The sequence below is a fragment of the Crinia signifera genome, chromosome 7 (genome assembly GCF_055691185.1).
Source record: "Crinia signifera chromosome 7, ASM5569118v1, whole genome shotgun sequence".
NCBI classification, from domain to species: Eukaryota; Metazoa; Chordata; class Amphibia; order Anura; family Myobatrachidae; genus Crinia; species Crinia signifera.
The window spans coordinates 80,819,683-80,842,339 of NC_139223.1; the positions used below are offsets into that span (position 1 = coordinate 80,819,683).

Consider the following 22,657-nt stretch of genomic DNA (forward strand, 5'->3'; position numbering starts at 1 on the left):
AATGAGATGCAAGTACAGCAGTGCCCTTACACAAGTTTAAACTATATAATGATTAGCTTCGTAGATGTAGGCTCCCATTAAGCCATGGTTGAATCCCGATTGCCATTTTGTTAACCCGAGTTTGGCCTGCTACAGTAAGTACTTTTGACCATACTGTATACTCTTTCACATATATCCATAGGGGGGTATTCTTGTTGATTCATAAGGCTGCGCATTCGCAGCCTTGCGAGTCCACCAAACCCCACCTTGCAAAGGGTGGCTGGGCGCCACCCATTTGCAAGGCAAATTCGCAGGCAGGGCATGCAAATTAATGTTACACAGTAATATCCATTCATAGCCTGGTGGGATCCGCAGCCATCATTTCATGGTCTCTGACCATCGAATGATGGCGAAGGCTCACACATGTGTAAGGTTGCCTCAGAGCAACCTTACAGATGCGAGTCTGCTTGGGGGGGAAGTAGGCGGGTAGCTGACATCCAGTAATGTCAGCTGCCCACCAGCCACCTTTCCATCATGCCTCATTAGCATAAGAACGCCCAACGTTCTCATGGGAATGCCCAAGAAGCGCCCAATATAGTTACTTTAGGTTCTATGAGAGTAGCCAGGTAGCATCAATGTTACTCATCAAACTGTACAAATCTGAGCCTGTTTAATCACAAATTCCTTCATTCAGCAGGTTTTCCTTTGGAAAGGATAGCTGGTAGATTAATCCAATTTTCATGAACTATTTTTTTTAGAGACAACATCTAACAAAGGGATAGTTTCAAACTCATCCCATATGCCCCAAACAGATCACTATTATAAATGTATATGTAAATACATCTGTGTAATTCATATCAGCAATAATGATTGCATTACATTTTCAAGACTTATTTTTCAGGACTTCTCCCATGCATTCATTCTCATTGCTGTTGTGCCACATTCAAGAAATTCTTTATGACTGCCCTGTTCATTGCAGCACTTTGTTAAAGTCAATGTGCCAGACATGTTTTTATTAACTATTCCCACATTATTGATATCAGTACTGTAATATTTCTTTGTAGTATGCAATGCTGTTTTTTCATATGTGGTGTCATAAAAAAAGCAATCTAACATAGAAGCTTGTTTTTCTATCTAATGTTTGTACATGCTTTTTTCTAAAACCTTTTGAAGGAAGTTTATTTTGTGTCTTTTTTGCATAATGTCCTAGGTTACCAGATGGGAAGCCACACAAGTCAAGGCAAGGAGCTTCTCCCATGCCAGCACCTCTGGACACCATATTAACATGCATGCATGCAATGCATACACTGTAGATACATAACGTATGCATACCTCCCAACTTCCAGCCCATATGAAACGGGAGACTCGGGTGGCGGAGCCGTGCGCACACCCGAAAAGGGGTGTGGCCTGTGGAAAGGGGTGTAGCCTTGCACACTGGTGCTTCCTAAGGTCACAACCCTTTACCCATCCCTCAGCAGCGCTGAATAGATGCTGTGCGCATGCGCACAGCATCTATTCTCTTCAGGCTAGGAGGACTCCCAACTGCCCCCCCCCCCACCGTGGGACACTGGCAGCACCGGGCGGGACGCTGGAACGTCCCCGAAAACCGGGACGTTCCCGCGGAAATAGGGATGGTTGGGAGGTATGCCTATGATAGGCATTTTGTTTTATAAAAAAGATGAATAAGACATAATTAAAGGCTTGATAACTTATGACCTTAGCTCACAGATAGAGCAGTGAATGAAACAAGACTAACATATTTAATTCTAAACTTACCAGCACTTATTACTGAATTCATTTTTATTATTCTTGGGGAAAAAAAATTATGTATGTACAGTACTGTAGGTTTGGTCATTACTATTATTATAATTTATTTATATAGTGCCACAAGAGTTTCACAGTGACTAACAATACATAAATAAGCAAATAACAAGTCATCATTTGTAGTGTATGTTATAAGAAGCATTACGATAGACGATAGAAGATATAACCCAATAAAATGGCATTCCTTACAAACTGCAGTTAGAAAAGAGTGCTTGCACTTCTCTCTGAAACAGAAACTTAGAATATATGTACAGAATAGGAGAGTGATATAGGTCCCAAATAACAGAATGATGGCAATAAAAACCAACTTCCATACTGCAAGTGTGTACCAAAATGCAATTGTTTACAGATTTATGATGAGCTTACACTAGCGTCCACATCTGGAATATTGCTGGGAAGCATAATTTTATTACAATAGGGATATAGTCTGCTCTCAGGAAATGCATCATAATGGGACTTACTGTAGATACAGCTCCAGAAATATTTTCAGGAGGCAATTTTTTTGTACAGTAGGTCCTGAAAGCTTATTGTAAAACTATCATAATGAAACCATCAAGATTACTAGCTCTGATTGGCTTCTTTAAAATGGACCCTTTCAACTAATTCATTAGCATTGCAGCCAGAGCTTGATCAAGAAGAAAATGGTGGATTTGTTACCATGATAGTGAAAGCAGGAGGTTAGGGGTAAGGTCGTAGCTAGATCCCCATCGCTGAAAGGACCTTTCCTGACAGGTGCTGAACTATGTCATCTACTGGAAACAGTAAGCTATGGCAAGTAAAGCGAGTCAGTGTGCCTGAAACGTGATGGTCATAGCGAGCCCATTAAGTTACAAGTTTGTATTGTTGGAGTCCAAATAACATGAAGAAAATGTAAATAACACAGCTTTAAGGGTAGAAACCACACTTGGGTGTGCTGACCTGGCTGCGCCACCTCCCCTCCTGGGTGTGCTGCCCTGGCTGTGCTGCATCCTAACCAGGGCCGGTGTAAGGCTTCTCAGCACCCTAGGCAAAACTTCAACCTACTGCGCCCCCCCCAATACTGCCACCACTACCCACTTTCCAATCCCATAAGGCATTCTTGCCTAACATTCAGTAATGGCAGGAAGGCTCCCAAAGATGTGGTGGTCCCCCCTAGATCCTGGCACCCTAGGCAGCTGCCTAAAGCTGCCTAATGGTAGAGCCAGCCCTGATCCTATCCTGGGTGCACCAGTTTTATTCTGGATGTTCCAGCCTGGCTCTGCTGCATGTTATCCTGTGTGTGCCAAGGCTGGCTACTCTAGTCTTATCCTGGGTGTTCCAGCCTGGTTGCGCCAAGTCCTATCCTGGGTGTTCAAGGCTGCTTGAGTTTTCTGCTGACAGAAGCTTCAGTTCAGTACATGTAGAAATGATGTTGGGACAAGCCGTTGGGTCTGAGTACCAGGTGACTGGATTGCTTCCAGACAGATTGCATGCCACCTCCTCCCCTCCACTTTAAAATGGTGTTGGTACTGCTGCTTATTACAACCCTCCAATCAGCTACCACTGAGGGGGATAAAATGAGTCAGTTTAGAACATCTCAGGGCCTTGAACAATTGTGTCCTCCTGAGAGAGATCTAGGGGGAAATTTACTAATATGAAAAACCGAGTTTTTCGTATTAGTATTTTCCCTACGACTGCATACGACTGTTACAGTCGTATGCAAAGTCGTGTTCCGGAGGGTCATTTACAAAGCAGTCATATACGACTGCTTTGTAACCCTCCGATGTCGTAGGAATTCGTATTAGCGGCCGTATATACGGCTGCTAATACGAATTATTTGTAGCAGTCTGCACGGATCAGTCAGATCCGTGCAGGCTGCAAGGTGTAAAAATTTTTTTTAAAAATAAATAAATGGAAAAAAAAAAACGGTGTGGGGTCCCCCCCACAGCCTAAACCAGCACCAGGCTGACGGAGCCTGGAGCCGGTAATTAAAAATCAGGGAACCCGACAAATAGGGGTTCCCTGATTTTTTAACAACCAGCCCCAGGCTCCAGGTCCGGGACTGTTTCCCAAAATACGGGGGACAAAATGACTGGGGGTCCCCCGTATTTTAAGAACCAGCCCCAGGCAAAACCAGCCAGCAGGGTAATGCCACAGCCGGGGGGAGACTTTTTATGCAAGTCCCCCCGGCCAAAGCATTAACCCTACCGACCAGTCAGCCTGGCCAGGGGCCCTGGGGGAGTGGGGACCCCCCCCAATGAAGGGGTCCCCCCCTCCAGGACTTACCTGACCAGGCTGAAGCCTGGTACTGTCCCCGATGCCCCTGGGCGGTGGGCATCGGGCTGATTATGGTGTAAAAAAAAAGATAAAACTATTGTTTTTTACTGTGGCACTACAAGTGCCAGCAAGCTGGGACTTGGAGAACCACAAGTCCCAGCCTGCTGGGCATTAAAGGGCCCGCTGGCACTTGTAGTTCCACAGTTAAAAAAGTAGTACACAAAACACACTGACACACATTTTAAATAAAAGTTTAATACACACATCACAAACACACTGATACTTACCTATCTTGATCCCGTCGGTAGGTCGCTGGCTCCGGTGTCGGCGGCTCCGGTGTCGGCGGCTCCGGTGTCGGCAGCTCCGGGGTCGGCGTCCTGTCTGAAGACAATCCATGTTGGACCTGTGGAAGTAAATCCTACTCACCAGGTCCTCCATGGATGGTCTGCTGTCTTCTCTCTTCTTTTCCAGGACTTATTTCTTTATGTTGTTTCTTCTGTCTTCTTCTTTCTTCAAGCTGCCGGCCGCCGGGACTTTCAGAGCTGGAGAGATGTTGCCTCCACGACGTCTGGACTAAGAATGAATTCTAGCCAATCAGGAGCCGACTTTACTGGCTCCTGATTGGCCGCTAGGCGGCTCCTGATTGGCTAGAATTCATTCTTAGTCCAGACGTCGAGGAGGAAACATCTCTCCAGCTCTGAAAGTCCCGGCGGCCGGCAACGTGAAGAAAGAAGAAGACAGAAGAAACAACATAAAGAAATAAGCCCTGGAAAAGAAGAGAGAAGACAGAAGACCATCCATGGAGGACCTGGTGAGTAGGATTTACTTCCACAGGTCCAACATGGATTTTCTTCAGACAGGACGCCGACCCCGGAGCCGCCGACCCCAGAGCCGCCGACACCGGAGCCGCCGACACCGGAGCCAGCGACCTACCGACGGGATCAAGATAGGCAAGTATCAGTGTGTTTGTGATGTTTGTATTAAACTTTTATTTAAAATGTGTGTCAGTGTGTTTTGTGTACTATTTTTTTAACTGTGGAACTACAAGTGCCAGCGGGCCCTTTAATGCCCAGCAGGCTGGGACTTGTGGTTCTCCAAGTCCCAGCTTGCTGGCCCTTGTAGTGCCACAGTAAAAAACAATAGTTTTATCTTTTTTTTACACCATAATCAGCCCGATGCCCACCGCCCAGGGGCATCGGGGACAGTACCAGGCTTCAGCCTGGTCAGGTAAGTCCTGGAGGGGGGGGACCCCTTTATTGGGGGGGTCCCCACTCCCCCATGGCCCCTGGCCAGGCTGACTGGTCGGTAGGGTTAATGCTTTGGCCGGGGGGACCTGCATAAAAAGTCTCCCCCCGGCTGTGGCATTACCCTGCTGGCTGGTTTTGCCTGGGGCTGGTTCTTAAAATACGGGGGACCCCCAGTCATTTTGTCCCCCGTATTTTGGGAACCAGCCCCAGAGCAGGTGCCTGGGGCTGGTTGTTAAAAATCAGGGAACCCCTATTTGTCGGATTCCCTGATTTTTAATTACCGGCTCCAGGCTCCGTCAGCCTGGTGCTGGTTTCGGCTGGTGGGGGGGACCCCATGCCGTTTTTTTATTTATTTATTTTATTTTTATTTATTTTTACACCGCAGCCTGCACGGATCTGACTGATCCGTGCAGGCTAAAATGAGAATACGACAGGAAAATGGTGTTCTATTTTTCTGACGTATTTTCGTGGGCAAAAGCAGCCGTATTTTCTATACTGCTGCTTAGTAAATCAGGAACCACCATTCTTTTGAATGGTGATTCCTGTCGTATCCTATCGATGGTGTAGACATTCGATACAAATACGAATGTTCCATCCCTAGGACTACTAATTGTTGTATTTTCGGGATAGTAAATCCCGAAAATACAAATTCGTAAAAAAATGTGTATTTCTCCCTACGAATACACCTTTTTTCTACGAATCCATTTTGGTAAATGTCCCCCCTAGAGTCTGATTTCTAGGCTCCAGATTACGTGAATCTAGCATTACCCTGTCCTGCTGCTGCTTATCCCTTGCTTACTTATCATCTGCTATTACCATCTCCAGCTTTCTGAGTTATCATTGGCTACCAGGTTACAGCACTGCACCCTGAATTATCGGTTCCCAGACTGATCCCTGAACCATCGATTCCCAGACTGATCCCTGAAACATCGGTTCCCAGACTGAACCCGTAACCATCGGTTTCCAGACCGACACTCATTCCCTTAATGGGAAAAAATTGTGGCTGTGTGCTACAGATCAGAAGGCTCCCAAAACCTATATCACATATTGACCTATTATTTAAGCAGCAGTCAGATGTTGGTGTGAGGTTATCAGATTCACTGTAAATCTGTAATTACTATATTTTATTAGGTGTAGTAATTAATGTACTATTTTAGTCCGTCGGTACCCTCTTGTTCTCCATATATGTCTATATACCCCCTATATGTGTGTGTAGTTCCAGATCATATATTATTAGGCTGTATAATCCCACCTCAAATGTAATGTCTGTATTTCCCAGGACTTTATTCATGTAAGCATTGTACCATTGGCAATCTCCCCAGGGGGGTTTACAATTCTTTGTAAACCTCTGGGCTCTAGCAGACTTTGTGGAACCGGCCACCACAGGGGGTGATCAGCCCATAATGTAATCAGCCGATTATTGTTCCTGCTGTTTACATGAGGGGGATAGCTGAAGGACAATCACCACAGGGGGTGATCAAATTCCCCTACTATCAACAGGAGGGTTGTCCACAGGGGGTGACCACCACATAATGTAATCAGACTGTGTTTTATATCTTGTGTTGACTCTGCTATGCATATCTTGACCACTTCCAGACTTTCTGGAACCGACCCCAGCAGGGGGCAGAAGCAGATGGGCAGCAGCAGTACCTGGGAGGGGGGATAAACCTGACTTGAATCCACCAATAGGGATTGAGTGCAAGCCCACTGATGGTATGGAGAAGCGTGGGAAATTGGAAGTTTTTAAAATGACTGGCACACAAGCCAGGAGAGATTTTGATGGACTGTCCTGGACTAAGAGGTTATGCTCTGTCTAGGTATCGTGTGGACTTATATGCTATCACTGCTGTGTGGAGAAGTGATAGTTTTGTGCTTTGGAACTGCTGCTACAAGGACTGACATTGGACTGCTACCCGATAACATTTATATGCTACATTTGCCTCTTGTTCCTGTCTTTATCTACATGTGTGTGCTGTGATAAAAATAAACCATATTTTGGTTTCATCTGCTCGGTGTCTGAGTGATTGAGGAACTCGTACCCTCACATTTGGCGGCAGCGACAGTGGGATCATTCAGACACCAACCTTCGAGCACAGAAAGCGCAGAGAACAGAGGATCAGACCATATGTAAGGAAACGGAAAATGCAATAAGGTGATGTTCAGCAAGTGAGCAGGTGTCATTCCTGTGGAAAGGGAAAATGTTTCCAAGGAAAGAAAATCGATGCCTCAAGACCCCTGTAGCAGAGGAGCTCAGGGATGGAGGTTCTTCAGTGTATCGGCAGGCTGGGAAGCCGGATCTGTTATTTATTGTCAGGAAAATGCATTATATCTGGAAGTACTGGGAAGACGCTCAGCAGATGGTCAGCGGGTGGAGAGTATCCAGCATACAGGACAAGTTGTGTTACCTGGGGGATGCATTTCTGCACTGTAAAGGTGAGGCCACCTCTTGGAATCTGCTGGGAGAGCCAGAGTTTGTAGAATTTACAGAGGAAGTGATTGCTACAGTTACCCAGATGCTACAAAGAGGACAATATTCTGAGGCTGAAGGACAAGTCCAGAATAAATTGATGCCCCAGATAGAACCAGAGGAAAGGTCTAGAAGGGGGCTACTGCAATCTGGGCAGACAACCGAGGGGTCTGCCACAGAATTAAGTGTTACTGCAAGAGAAGGGTCGTTGTCAGGGGGGCCCCTAACTGCCCTTGAAGAAATGAGTATGGAGGAGCTGATAGCAGAAGGTCAGCTGCGAGGTATACCCATCCGATCCTGCACTCGCGGGGAAATCCTTCAGCAGATCCTTCACGATCAGGGAGATCCTACAAATGCATTTGCTGATTATCGAGCTTGGATCCTCCATTTCGGTGCACAGTTGAGTGTGTGGGAACAATTGCAGTGTCTGGAGGAGTGCTTCGTGGTGGCAGAGGAAGAGGCGATTGATCGGGGGCTCCTGGATACCCCAGCATGGCAAGATCAGTGTCGCAGGGGGCGTGATGAAAGGCACCGTTTGCAATTGCTTCTCCCCCATCCTAGGGAGGAAGCTGCTCAGGGTTCTCTGCAGGGGGAGGTTATCCCCAACGTGAAGGAAGTGAGGCCTCTGAGCAAGGCACCCCGGGAGGAGCTGCACTACTGCTTCCCTTTTGCTGAGGTGGGAGATGCAGAGCTATTATCCTGCTGCCAGGGGATCTATGAGGACTGCGTCCAAGAAGAGATCGCCGTGGTTAGAGGAGTATCCGACAACATCCAGGCCACCAGCCCACCAGTCACAGATGACGTCGTGTTTCGGGCTGCCCAGCATACTCAGCTGGGGAAGGAGGCTATCGCGGAGAAGGAGCTGTGCGCAGAAGTAGCTGCAGGTGAGCATCTGGCTTTTAAGGGGACAGAGCTGACACAGCCTGTCCTGCAGCCACCAGCGGCATTGTTTGTGATGGAGGGTCCCTCCTCAGCCCTGGACATTGAGACCAAATGCTGGACTGAAATTTGCCATGCCCCTAGTTTGGGTTTGGGGGAGGAAGGACATGACGGGGTGGTGGAAGTGCCAGGGCCAGAGCCCCTATATTGGCCTGCTGTTTGGCCCCTGGTCCTTGGGCAAGAGGGGGAGGTGGAAAGTGGTCCCTGCCCCATTGTGCCCGAGGCAAAAGTATTAGTAGGTTACAATGTTGCAGAGGGGGGGTACCCAGAATCCGAAGAAGAGGAATCGCTACATCCCTTGTTAGTTCCAATGTATGACTTAGACTGTAATCATGCCCTTGCTGGTTCTGCAAACCAGCCGCCTTTTACAAGATGGGTTTGGTATGATGTCACCCTGTGGGACTCAGGTGGTATATCCAAACCCCAGATTCTCGGCTCTGCATCCCGCTATTCCAGGTTGTTATTGGTTCCTGAACAGCTGGGTACCGGGACTACAATAGTAGGGGAAGGAATGTGAGGTTATCAGATTCACTGTAAATCTGTAATTACTATATTTTATTAGGTGTAGTAATTAATGTACTATTTTAGTCCGTCGGTACCCTCTTGTTCTCCATATATGTCTATATACCCCCTATATGTGTGTGTAGTTCCAGATCATATATTATTAGGCTGTATAATCCCACCTCAAATGTAATGTCTGTATTTCCCAGGACTTTATTCATGTAAGCATTGTACCATTGGCAATCTCCCCAGGGGGGTTTACAATTCTTTGTAAACCTCTGGGCTCTAGCAGACTTTGTGGAACCGGCCACCACAGGGGGTGATCAGCCCATAATGTAATCAGCCGATTATTGTTCCTGCTGTTTACATGAGGGGGATAGCTGAAGGACAATCACCACAGGGGGTGATCAAATTCCCCTACTATCAACAGGAGGGTTGTCCACAGGGGGTGACCACCACATAATGTAATCAGACTGTGTTTTATATCTTGTGTTGACTCTGCTATGCATATCTTGACCACTTCCAGACTTTCTGGAACCGACCCCAGCAGGGGGCAGAAGCAGATGGGCAGCAGCAGTACCTGGGAGGGGGGATAAACCTGACTTGAATCCACCAATAGGGATTGAGTGCAAGCCCACTGATGGTATGGAGAAGCGTGGGAAATTGGAAGTTTTTAAAATGACTGGCACACAAGCCAGGAGAGATTTTGATGGACTGTCCTGGACTAAGAGGTTATGCTCTGTCTAGGTATCGTGTGGACTTATATGCTATCACTGCTGTGTGGAGAAGTGATAGTTTTGTGCTTTGGAACTGCTGCTACAAGGACTGACATTGGACTGCTACCCGATAACATTTATATGCTACATTTGCCTCTTGTTCCTGTCTTTATCTACATGTGTGTGCTGTGATAAAAATAAACCATATTTTGGTTTCATCTGCTCGGTGTCTGAGTGATTGAGGAACTCGTACCCTCACAGTTGGTACTCATACCATCAATACCTACTAGTACCAGTCACAGACCAGTCTCAGGTTCAGCAATGTGCAGAGGACTCTGACAGAGGGCTGCTACCTGCCCATCGGCTGCAGCAATACCCATATACCCTTGCTGGGGTCCCTGGAGAAGACCACCGGTGGGTTTAGAATCTGCACCTCTGTACAAAGTTTCTGCCAACACTCTCCATAGCTGTGTCCACAGTGTTGTGTCCATACATGCACCATCATTACATCAAGCCCCACAGTTTCAAGCTCCCAGAATCCTCCACTGACTCACTGATGCTACAGCACGGAACACCAGAGACCTGAGCCCTGACAGTGTCAGGGGGAGAAAGACTATCAGGGAGAGAGAAATACAGTGTCAGGGAGGAGAGTGACAGCATCAGGGAGAGAGTGCCAGCTTCAGAGAGAGAGTGCAAGCATCAGAGAGAGAGAGTGCCAGTTTCAGAGAGAGAGTGCCAGCTTCAGAGAGAGAGAGTGCCAGCTTCAGGGAGAGAAAGCAGGAGAGATAGAGAATCAAGGAGTGAAAGTAATAAAATTAATGAGAGAAAATGACAGCGTCAGGGAGAGAGAGAGCATCAATGAGAAAGTGACAGAATCGAGAAGAGAAAGTGAAAGAGTCAGCAGAGTCCAGACCATGTGTGAGCTCAGCACTGCCACATTTGGCAGCTATCATGTACTGCCTCCTGAGTACTGCATGAGAGCTCAACAACATGGCTGTTGCAGAAGCACCTACACAGGTCCCAGCAGAAGATTTAGCACAGCAGTATGCTCAGGACTTAGTACCAGAAGCAGCAGCAGTAAGTGTTTGGACATCTGGACTAAAGGTGCCCACAGACGCTACAATTGTACTGTGCTATGCGTTTTTGTCTGTACAATGGTTCGGTACTTGTGGCGTATCACGGCTCCCATCGTATGCCATCGTATGCCATATGTAGTGGCATACGATGGCATACGATGCGATACGATGTTTTACCGATTTTTGAGCATTTTAGCTCAAAAATCGTATGCGATTGCATCGGATGCCATACGATGGCATCCGATGCGATGCGATGGCACCCGATTTTGCACTGAAATGCATCAGAATGCATTGAAATGTGTATTAAAGTAGTGAAATGCCCCCAAATGCCATTTTTCATAGTGCACCACCCCCACTATCAACGTCAACCCGAAGCGCAGCGAGCGCGCGAGGGGCGGCGGTACGCGTCCTACGACCTTTTCATACCCCCACTATCCACGTCGGCGTGGAGTTGAGAATAGAATAGTGTGGCTAGCGCAGCGAGCCACCGAGCCCGAAGCGTGGCGAGCGCAGCGAGCCCCGCAAGGAGACGCGGATACCTGTGAAGCACGCGAGGGGACGCGTATAGCTGTGAAGGTATCCGCGTCCCCTCACCACATAGTTACATAGTTACATAGTAGGTAAGGCTGAAAAAAGACTTGCGTCCATCTAGTTCAACCTGGTATAGATATCCATTGCTGATTTGGTAGGTTCTGGTATTTTACAGACAAATTATATTTCTTATTTGTACCCATGGATGTTTTTCTCCAGTAAATGTTTGTCCAACTTTGCCTTGAACGCATTTAATGAGCCAGCCGTTACCACCTCTCTGGGAAGAGAGTTCCAGAGTTTGACTGTTCTGACCGTAAAGAAATTCTTTCTACTAGCTGAATGAAATCTTTTTTCTTCTAATCTATACTAATGCCCTCGCGTCCTAGATTCCTTTCTAGTAGAAAAGAGGGTGCGTGACAGTTCCTTATATTGGCCCTTGATAAACTTGTACATGTTGAGCATGTCCCCCCTTAAACGTCTCTTTTCTAATGTAAATAGTCCCAAATTGCTTAATCTCTCCCCGTAGCTTAAATTCTCCATTCCCCTAATAAGCTTTGTTGCTCGCCTTTGGACTTTTTCTAATTCTATGATGTCCTTTTTATAGTGTGGGGCCCAGAACTGTATTCCGTACTCTAGGTGAGGTCTCACCAATGCTTTATATAGTGGCATAATTACCCTTGAGTCCCTAGTTTCCATTCCCCTCTTAATACATGCCAGAATTTTGTTGGCCTTTTTTGTAGCTACATTACAATGGGCACTACATCCTATATCCACCACGCTTCGGGCTCGGTGGCTCGCTGCGCTCGCCACACTATTCTATTCTCAACTCCACGCCGACGTGGATAGTGGGGGTATGAAAAGGTCGTAGTACGCGTACCGCCGCCCCACGCGGGCTCGCTGCGCTCGCCACGCTTCGGGTTGACGTTGATAGTGGGGGTGGTGCACTATGAAAAATGGAATTTGGGGGCATTTCACAAGTTTAATACACATTACAATGCATTCTGATGCATTTCAGTGCAAAATCGGGTGCGATCGCATCGCATCACATGCGATTTGATCGCATGCGATTCGATGCGATTTTTAGCTTACGATCTGCATGCGATGCAGGTCGTGGGAGCCGTGATACTCCACAAGTACCAATGGTTCTATACAATTTTTCTTCCAGCTTGCGATGCAATGTGCACTTGGATGCATGCGATGCGATGTGATGAACCTATGTTTGTAATGTTAAATTTCAGATGTAGTCTAAAAAGTACGTGCAGCACGTACTTTTTTAGACATACAATATCGGGCTCCCGGGAACGCGCATCGCATCGCACAAGCCCATAAACACCATCCAATAATTGTACATAAGATGCAATTTGTGCTTAAAAAGTACAAAACGCATTTGATAATTGATGCGTCTGTGGACACCTTAATAGTATAGTGATATTATCACAGAAAGGTGAGCAGCATGAGCACACATTCTCACTCACAGACACACCACACATAGACTTTGGCTAGGCAGTGCATATTTTCATTTTATTAGATCTGTATTTGCTGGGCTTTGCTGTACTATTAACGTTAGATTCAGTAATCAAAGATGCAGCAAATGAGACTTATGGAGCTGCTGGCCTCTGTCTGTCTGTGTGTGTTACACTAGGCTCTGTCTGTCTGTATGTTACACCTCCCACTTGATTTTCTTCCTGGTGAACTAAATGCTGCTGCCAGTGGCGTAGCTATAGCTCCGAGCCCCCGCGGTGGCGGGAAGGCGCAGAGAACATGTGGGCGCCGGGGGTCTGCGGGGCTATAGTTACCGCACTTACCCGCTGCTGCCCTGCTGCCACGGTCCCGTCTCTCCCGGCGCCGGCTCCTGCAGCTATAATGAAAAGGGACACTTATAAAAAAAGCTGCCCCCATACTGCAGACAGTTTTCTGTCTGCAGTATGGGGCAGCCATTTTCTAAGAGTCCATTTTCATTATAGCAGCAGGAGGCGGCGCCGGGAGAGACGGGACCGTGATCGCAGATGCGGCCGGTCAGGTACTCCGAGGGGAGGGAGGGAGGGAGGAGGGGAGGGAGGGCGCCGAGGGGAGGGAGGGGAGGTGGGCGCCGAAAAATCTGCGGCGGGGGGGCGAAATTTAGGTAGTTACGCCACTGCCTCTTCCCTCACTGCACAGCACCCCAGGCTATCCAGCACAGCAATCCCTTTCCCCTCACAGCACAGCACCCCAGGTTTACCAGCCCAGCAATACCTCTCCCCTCATAACACAGCACCCCAGGCTCTCCAGCACTGCAATCCCTTTGCCCCCACTGCTCAGCACCCCAGGCTCTCCAGCACAGCAATCCCTCTGCCCTCACAGCACTGCACCCCACGCTCTCCAGCACAGCAATCCCTCTCCCCTCGTAGCACTGCACCCCAGGCTCTCCAGCATAGCAATCCCTCTTGCCTCACTGCACAGCACCTGCACAGCAGCCCTCAATTAGTACAGGTTGAGTATCCCGTATCCAAAATGCTCGGGACCAGGAGAATTTTGGATAACGGATTATTCCGTATTTCGGAATATTTTAATGTTTTAATTATGTATTTTGAAGTATCTTGCATGTATGCTGTATAAACACATAAAATACACACAAATATATTTAATTACCACATAAAATACACACAAATATATTTTATTTGTTCAAAAACAAGGTTTCAAAACATGAAACAAAATTTGTGTCCTATCTCAGATATTGAATTTGAATGCCAAGCAATCATTTTCTTGCACATATATAGTGCCAGTTACATATCATGTCACCAGTAGTGCTGTTACAAATGTCCCCAGTGAGTTTTTAGCAAAAAAAATATTTTTTATTCACTTTCTGGAATGTATGGTTTTCGGAATAATTCGGATAACGGATACTCGGATACGGGATACTCAACCTGTATAGAATCCCTTCAGCACCCATAACCAGTGACGTGCGGTGGGGTGAGGCAGGTGAGTCACAGCCTTTCCTGTCATACTAGCGTATATTCTGGCGTTTTGAATTGAAAGTATGTCAACAATACAAATAATTTTTTTTTTTTTAAATCTTATTTTTTATTATTCTAATAATTTTTATAGTCAAAACTCTGAAGTAAAAAGTCTATGGCAGGTGAGGCAGTGTCTCACCTGGCTACCTTTTCTGCACATTTCTTATCAAAACTCAACGAACCTCCAGCAGTATATACTGCTGCACAGGTGTATAATGCTGGTATGTTCCCCATGGCTTATATATTGTTTGCAAATCTGGCTCTGGTACTTGGCAGGAACTCTTGAGCCATTTACCTCACTGCATATCCCTGCCCATTACCCCTTACCAATCACAGTGCCCCTCTCCCAGCACAGTGCCCCTCACCCAGCCAAGTACCCCTCTCCCAGCACAGAACTACTCACCCAGCAAAGCACCCTACTCCCAGCAGATCTACTCACCCAGCAAAGCACCCTACTCCCAGCAGATCAAACCTCTCCCAGCACAGATCACAGCAGCAGCACCTGCATGTGAATCTGCGTCCTATGTCCATGTGTGGGCAACAGCTGCAATTTAAAAGCATTGGGTTGTGGGGAATGCCTACCGCCATAATTAAACCTCCTTGACAGGATATAGCAAATTAGAGCACCTTTTTCAAAACTCCAAAATCTAAATGCTAACATTTTTGAGCACCAATTCACACTTTTCTTTGTGATGGTTCCATGTACACAAACTTTGTTTCATGCACAAAATTATATAAAATATGTATACAATTACTTTCAGGCCTGGGGGCGCCTCCACCTGAAGGAGCTGTATAGCTTTGGAAGTAAGTGCACTTATTTCCAAAGTTACACAGCTACTTCAGGTGGAGGCGATCTGGAGACTGTTTATTATTATCTCCAAATTCATTTATTAACATTCTGGACAAATCATATTTAGAACTTTGGCTCCGTTCATATTAAACCAGGCAAAAAGCTTAACATCTGGCCACAAATCTCAATTTTCTTCTCGTACACAACAGATACCTTGTAGCATTCAACTGTCTCTGTAAATTTGCACAGGACTGTAACTGAAGGGCTTGAATTAATTTGTCATCAGAATATTTTTTTACTGCGTAATTAGGCTGATGTGGATCGTTAGCTATTTATAAATTGCAAATCTATCACGTTTTATATAAATGTATGATTTGAAAATGTTTATTAATGAATTCTATGGTCAATAATAATAATAAAAAAATAGAATATTAGTTTAAATTTGAATTTGCGCTCTCTTAATTTACCATCATAATAACTGCACTTTCTAAGCACACATTCTTCCACCACATGGTAAAGCATCTGTATCTTCTTCCTGGTAGCTGCTCTTGGGTCCAGTGAACTGACTGAGGATTCATATCCACACATGCGCACACGCGCACACACGCGCACACACATACACACACCCCAAACTTGGTAGAAGAAGCTGCTACCTCTGGGCATGAGCAGTAGCTCCGCTCTGTCCCTTAAACTGCATGATGTGGCGGCATCGCTAGTAAACGTAATATTGGGATGATTCTGATTGACTCAGTAAGCTGCGAAGATCGCAGCTTACTGAGCGCCAGAGAGCCCGCCCCACCGATTACCCTCCCCCTCCCCCTGCCCCCTTGCAGGGTTGCGAGGGGATGTGTTACAAAAAAACACATCCCCTCACATGCTGCCGCTGCTGGAGAAATCATTCGATGGTTGCTGACTTTTATTTGCGAGCTCTGTCATGTGACGTCAGCCACCGCCCCTGGCCCACACTGTCACGCCCACACTCCCATGGGAACGCCTAGCGGTTTCATGGGGATGCCCATAAAACAATAAGCATTCTCATGGGCAGCCCGGTCCCCACCGCCGAGCGCCCCAAGCCTGCCCCGATCCCTGCAAACGGCTCGGCAACTATGCACATCGCTGAGGGGACCTGCACATGCATATAAAGACCATGCGCATGTGCAGTCCCACAACCATCAGGACGGGCTGAACTCGCTGTTTAGCATCACCCCCTGATTGAGGCCAGACCTGACGTCACATACCCCTTTTTTCCCTGACACGCAAATATAATGGTTGGGTGACACCCCCAGACACCAGATTCCTGTCAGTCAAATACTGTAGCGGCCAGCTTGCAGTTAAAAAAATTGCTGATTGGTGACAGGCATGCATACTGTATTCTGGATACATACGCACAACAATGATCAGGTCTAAATACCCCAATGTGCAGGGCAATAATATGTGGGCATTATGGGCCTAATTCTAGTTTGCTTGGTAAGCCTATGTGTGAGTCATTGCTGTGTGAGACAAAGGGCCTAATTCGGCATCGATCTCTAATCTGAGAAGCTGCAGATCACTGTGAGTAGAACCCGCATGGTGCAAGTCTGCAAATTAATTTGCTAAACTTTAGCAGATCCATATCCATGCGCAGACCCATACTAAATCCTGGACCATTGAAAGCATGTTGCCATCTGTGCAAATGTAAGTAGCTCTGAGGCTTCACAGAGTGATGATGTCACAGAGCGATGATGTCACACATAGGCTGAGCTGTTTGGCTCTGGGCTCATACCTTGACGGAAACTGGATGAAGGAAGACGTTATCCGTGAAGATGGGCTGTTGTCTTAGCAAGTGCTGTGATGACGATGATGATGTGCAGTGCGCTGCACCTGTGAGATCCCAGAATGCTGATGTCTGTGTCAGAGACGGCGATTTCACATTTGAAGATCAGAGATGGAAGATAATTTCCACACCACCGGCATTTAGCCGCAGAAGGAGCAGATGGCTCAAGCACCATAGGTTTACCACCAGAAAGAGCAGAAAGCGCAAGCTCCACAGGTTAACACCTAGACTGACCCCCATTTATGAGAAAGAGGAGCTGGAGGCGCCCAATGTGGAATGTGTTGACACCGGAGGAGAAAGTGTTGGCCCAGGGAGCGTCAAAGTGGCGCCTGGCACCGGGCACACAGAAGTGGAGGGATTTGACCCCTTTAACAACATAATGTTGATGCTTATGCTATCCTGGCTAATCAGACTGTATATATATATCCGTACTGCTGCTGGTCGGTGGTGACATGGACAGTATATACTGTAGCTCTGTGTATATTTGTATATATGTAAATTTGTAAATATTGTAAATATTGTACATAGTTATAGATAGATCTATCTATCTATCTATCTATCTATCTATCTATCTATCTATCTATCTATCTATCTATCTATCTATCTATCGATCACCAATGTACAATAAAACCCTGTACAATAACAGTCCGTGCGTGTGTGTGTGTGATGTGCGTGACACAACCCATGGCTGCATAATGTGACGCAAAGGCTCCGACTCTGAAACAGCCGCACAACGTGTAATGAGATCATGTGTAACAAGGTGTAATATCCCCCTACTGTACAATACTGTGGGTATAACATGTCACCCCAGAAGTCTGTGCCCTGTATAATAGATGGACATGGTCACATCTCCCCGGCCACTGCTACAGTGTTCCTCAGTAACATATCACACAGACCAGTCATTACCTTTTGCTGTACAGCAGTGTTTCTCAGCGTCAGCAGAGGCGCCGAGAGGGAGGTAGCGGGTACTTTTTATTGGGTCCCGGGTCTGCTGGAGGGGCCTGAGTCCTGCCCCCCCTCTGCTGCAGGGGGAGAGAGAGACCCAACTGTCACTGCAACTGCCTCTCTCCCCAGCTCAGCACACGCTGCTCGGTACTATGTCCTGAGCTGGGGAGAGAGGCACAAATCTAAAGCTGGCCATACATCAGAAAGATCGATCTTAAGATCGATTGCGCTCATGATTGTGTACAATTTCCCTTGAAATCCCGGAAGTCCTTGGTGGTTTTTGGACACACAATCTGCATACAATCCATCATACAATCAGTCATACAATCCATCTGCAGCATGAATGTGTATACAAGATGTGCACACAATCTGCATACAATCCATCATACAATCAGTCATACAATCCATCTGCTGATGGATTGTATGATTGTGTACATAAGATGTGCACACAATCTGCATACAATCCATCTTACAATCAATTGAGATTGTATGATTGGGTACAATATCTTTCTGATGTATGGCCACCTTAACTCTATCTGCACATATTACATCTGCAGTGTACATTGTTTTGCCCATATTTATAACAAATTTGCACCCCGATCAGGTCTGAATTAGGCCCTGTATTTGTCCAATGAGGAGACAATCCTATCCAATGATCCAATACAAATCTGTTGGACAGAATGAGATTCCCCAGCAGCCAATGGTGCACATCGGTGTATGTACAGCATCACTGGTCTATCAGCAAGAGGGGAATAATGTGTATAACTGGCTATGGTGTCACACAGTGGTGTAGCCAGGGCTATTTTTCAGCAGGCTCCAGCAGGAACTGAGGCCCTTATTCTAGTTCACTCTTTCTGACAAAATATTTCTTAGATGGACAAAACCATGTGCACTGCAGGTGAGGCAGGTGTAAAACCCCACCCAAATCTAATTATCTCTGCACAAGTAACACCTGCCTCACCTGCAGTGCACATGGTTTTGTCCATCTAAGAAATATTTGGTACTCTTTACCTAGAACGGCGCCCGTCGTGCTGATCGCGGGTACATTTATGTGCGTCCGCGACGCGACCGACGCGATGCCCGCGATTTGCCATTGAAACCAATGTTAAACTTTGAAATCGTGTCGGTCGCGTCGCGGCCGCACATAAATGTACCCGCGATGCCCGCGACGCGATGCTCACGATTTCCCATAGGAATCAATGTTAAAAGGCGCGATGGACCCGATTTTACTGTTAAATGGCTCAATCCACCCGATTTGGCCATAGGAATCAATGTTAAATGGGCCACAGAGCCCATTAACCCTTAAATGCCCCCCCAAATTTTTAACGCCACCCCACGATCCACGCCAACCCGAAGCGTGGCGAGCGCAGCGAGCCCGCGAGGGGCGGCGGTACGCGTCCTCCGACCTTTTCATGCCCTACTATCCACTAGGGCGTGGTGTGAGAATATAATAGTGTGGCGAGCGCAGCGAGCCACCGAGCCCGAAGCGTGGCGAGCGCAGCGAGCCCCGCGCGGGGACGCGGATACCTTCACAGTTATGCGCGTCCCCTCGCGGGCTTCACAGGTGTCCGTGGCGACGCGGACACCTGTGAAGCCCGCGAGGGGACGCGTCTACCTGTGAAGGTATCCACGTCCCCTCGCGGGGCTCGCTGCGCTCGCCACGCTTCGGGCTCGGTGGCTCGCTGCGCTCGCCACACTATTATATTCTCACACCACGCCCTAGTGGATAGTAGGGCATGAAAAGGTCGGAGGACGCGTACCGCCGCCCCTCGCGGGCTCGCTGCGCTCGCCACGCTTCGGGTTGGCGTGGATCGTGGGGTGGCGTTAAAAATTGGGGGGGACATTTAACGGTTAATTGGCCCTATTTGGGCTGTGTGGCCCATTTTACATTGATTTCTATGCCCAAATCGGGTCCATTGAGGCATTTAAGTGTAAAATCGCGGTCAATCAGGCTTTTTAACATTGTTCCCTATGGGAAAATCGCGGTAATCGCGGTCATCGCGGCCATCCCGATTTACCCGCGATGCCCGCGATTACCGCGATTACCGCGATGACCGCGATTTTTACCCACGACGACCGCGATTTCAATCGCTGGCGCCGTTCTAGGTAAAGAGTACCAAATATTTTGTCAGAAAGAGTGAACTAGAATAAGGGCCTCAGTTCCTGCTGGAGCCTGCTGAAAAATAGCCCTGGGCGTAGCTATGCTAAGGCAGCTCCCGCCATGGCTTGGAGGAGCCAGCATCTGCTGGGCGTACTGAGAACTGATAAAAGGTCACTGTAAGCACACAGAGCTAGCGCTGGCTGCTCAGCACACTCTGCAGTGCAGGAAGGCACCAACATGGAGAAGCTCTCTCCCTGCTGCTCCTGTCAAACAGCTGACAGGCAGCAGCAACACACAGGCTCTCCACTGCAGTTGTGTAACCTGCTTCAGTTCCCACGCCCCCCTCTCTAACAGGTGGTATACCCACTCACCCTTTCCCATTCTGGAGTCTCAGGGTACAAACACAGTCACACACTTAACCCCTTCCTGACACAGCATGTTTTTGCCTTCCTGACAGAGCCCTTTTTTTCAAATCTGACATGTATCACTTAAGTGGGGATAACTTTTTTTTGCTTTTACTTATCCCAGTGATTTTGAGATTGTTTTCTCGTGACACATTGTACTTCAAATTAGTGGTAAATTTGGGTCGATACAGTCTGTGTTTTTTTGTGAAAAATACCAAAATGTCGTAAAAAAATGGAAAATTTAGCAATTTGCAAAATGTTAAATTTTCTGCTTGTGAGACAAATAATCATACCACTCAAAATAGTTAATAACTAACATAGACCATATGTCTACTTTATGTTTCCATCATTATTTCAACCTCCTTTTAATTTTTTTGGACACTAGGAGGCTTACAATATGAATAGCAAATTTTCAAATTTTCAAGAAAATTTCAAACACTGATTTTTTTAGGGACCAGTTCAGTTCTGATGTGACTTTGAGGGACTTGTATGTGAGACACCCCCATAAATGATGCCATTTCAAAAACTGCACCCCTCACAGTATTCAAAACAGCATTTTGGAAGTTTGTTAACCCTTTAGGTGTTTCACAGGAATTAAAACAAAGTGTAGGTGAAATTTCAAAATTTCATTTTTTTTGCAGATTTGCAATTTTAATACATTTTTCTAAGGAACACAGTAGATTTTACTAGAGAAATGTGACTAAAAATTGATTCCCCCAATTCTTTTGTTTTCATAAATATCCTATATGTGGCCCTAGTGTGCACGTTGACCAAACCACAGGCTTCATAATAGAAGGAGCACCTACTTGATTTTGGAGCCTCCTTTTTATGAGATTATTTTTTAGGCACCATGTAGTTTTCTAGGCACCATAAGATGCTAAAAGTTAGGAACCCCCCCACAAGTGACCGCATTTTGCAAACTACACCCCTCAGGGAATTCATCTAGGGGTATAGTGTACATTTCAAACCCCCAGGGGTTTCACCAATTGTGGTACAACTGGGCAGTGAAAATGAAAAATTAAATTTTTTACACAAAAATGCAGTTCTGGCTCCAAATTTTTCATTTTCACAAGGAATGAAGGAGACAAAGCACCCCACAATCTGTGCCCCAATTTCTCCCGAGTACGGCAATGCCTCACATGTGACCAAAAAATACCATTTGGGTGCATGGCAGGACTCAGAAGGGAAGGAGTGATTTTTGGATTTTGCAGCTCAGATTCTGGTGGAATGTTGGTGGGTGCTATGTTGCATTAGCAAGACCCCCGAAGCACCAATACAGTGGAACCCCCCCACAAGTGACCCCATTTTGCAAACTACACCCCTCAGGGAATTCATCTAGGGGTATAGTGTACATTTCAAACCCCCAGGGGTTTCACCAATTTTGATACAACTGGGCTGTGTAAATGAAAAATTACATTTTTTACACAAAAATGCAGTTCTGGCTCAAAATTTTTCATTTTCACAAGGAATGAAGGAGACAAAGCACCCCAAAATCTGTGCCCCAATTTCTCCCGAGTATGGCAATGCCTCACATGTGACCAAAAAATACCAGTTGGGTGCATGGCAGGACTCAGAAGGGAAGGAGTGATATTTGGATTTTGCAGCTCAGATTCTGGTGGAATGTTGGTGGGTGCTATGTTGCATTAGCAAGACCCCCGAAGCACCAATACAGTGGAACCCCCCCACAAGTGACCCCATTTTGCAAACTACACCCCTCAGGGAATTCATCTAGGGGTATAGTGTACATTTCAAACCCCCAGGGGTTTCACCAATTTTGATACAACTGGGCTGTGCAAATGAAAAATTACATTTTTTACACAAAAATGCAGTTCTGGCTCAAAATTTTTCATTTTCACAAGGAATGAAGGAGACAAAGCACCCCAAAATCTGTGCCCCAATTTCTCCCGAGTATGGCAATGCCTCACATGTGACCAAAAAATACCAGTTGGGTGCATGGCAGGACTCAGAAGGGAAGGAGTGATATTTGGATTTTGCAGCTCAGATTCTGGTGGAATGTTGGTGGGTGCTATGTTGCATTAGCAAGACCCCCGAAGCACCAATACAGTGGAACCCCCCCACAAGTGACCCCATTTTGC

At 46.7% G+C, this 22,657-nt stretch overlaps 1 long non-coding RNA gene across 1 annotated transcript in view; it reads right to left on the minus strand.

The window, feature by feature from the left end:
• Positions 1-18,153, minus strand: part of LOC146020347 (uncharacterized) — a 28,888-nt gene extending 10,735 nt beyond the window's left edge. Inside the window, exon 1 of the long non-coding RNA XR_014450770.1 lies at positions 18,018-18,153. This is a non-coding gene — a long non-coding RNA (uncharacterized LOC146020347). The remainder of the gene's footprint in view (positions 1-18,017) is intronic.
• Positions 18,154-22,657: the final 4,504 nt, after the last annotated feature.